This window comes from Electrophorus electricus, chromosome 11 (genome assembly GCF_041902795.1).
Source record: "Electrophorus electricus isolate QZ-2024a chromosome 11, ASM4190279v1, whole genome shotgun sequence".
NCBI classification, from domain to species: Eukaryota; Metazoa; Chordata; class Actinopteri; order Gymnotiformes; family Gymnotidae; genus Electrophorus; species Electrophorus electricus.
The window spans coordinates 15056860-15058231 of NC_137507.1; positions in this window are offsets into that span (position 1 = coordinate 15056860).

Consider the following 1372-nt stretch of genomic DNA (forward strand, 5'->3'; position numbering starts at 1 on the left):
TATTTCACTGTTGGGACAGTGTTTGCTGAGGAGTAGGCAGTGTTAGGTAAGTGCCACACACCATTATGAATTTTGGCCAGAAATCTCCCATGAAACCCCACAAAACCTTAGCCCACATTTTATCTGGGTCACTGTCATGCATTCTGGTAAACTCCAGATGTGCTTTGATGTTATTATTTAGTAATGTCTTCTTTCTATTCATGCTCCCATACAGGCCAACTGTATGCAGGGCTCTCAGTCTAATGCTGACTGGTGTATTTTCACTCTGGTCATTGAGCTCTGTAGCTCATTGAAAGGGACTGTTGCACTCACTGTGGCTTCTGTCTCAAGATCCATTTTGAGTTTTGGGAAATGACCTTGATTAGGCTGGCTGATATGACTCATCTTCCATTTCCTCACAGTTAACTCAGCAATGCTCACAGGAATATCCAGATACTTGGATATTGTTTTGTAACCTTTTCCTGTCTTTTATATGACTACAATTTTACCTCTAATTCTGACAGTATGACCAATGATACATGAAATAAAGTAAACATGGATCTTTCACAACTTTCATTTAGTAGATTCTGTTCCAGAATATTTTATAACATAAAATCAATTTCACTTTTTTCAATTTTGAAAGTCTGTCTATTTAATAAAATACTTTTAATACATTTGCAAATCACCGTATAATCTTACTTTACTTTAGACTTGTTCATAACAATAAAAATGACAATATGTATACATGTGTGTGTGTGTGTGTGTGTTAAACACGTGCAAAGGTGTCATCTCTGACTTCCTCAGGAAACACACAGTTTTCTCATGCCTTTACGATTTGCCAGTTAAGCCTTTGGTCGGTTATGACAAGTGAGGTTTCCAGCCCACTACTTCTTGCTCTTGTCTTGTCCTCTCCCGGCAGGCCTGTGCTTGTTTGACTTGACTATAACCCAGCTACAACAAGAGACTGTCTGTGAGTCGGAGCATGGTTCTGTGAATGGGGTCCAGAGCTCCATGATGGACTACCTGATGGACCAACTGCACGTCCTCATGATCGTCTTTCTTTCAGCATTCTTGGAGTAGCCCTCTCCCAGCTGTAACTTTATGGCGCCCTCTGCTGTTCAGATGTCTAGATTTATGATATTTACTTCTCACCCTTTTCACCACAAGAGAGCAGTGTGATTTCCATGCTAACATTGCGATGTACAATATGACTATTCGTATCAGCGTTACATTGGTGTAAAGTGTAACAATGTGAATATGGCTAGAAGAATAAATAATTAAATTACTGAAAGAGAGCAAAAAACAATGTTTATGATTTATTCCCGTCATTCGAAGCTCTAGGTTTTACACAACATTAGTCTCGTCCCCTTTAAAGAGCCTCTGTTGTCCTGCG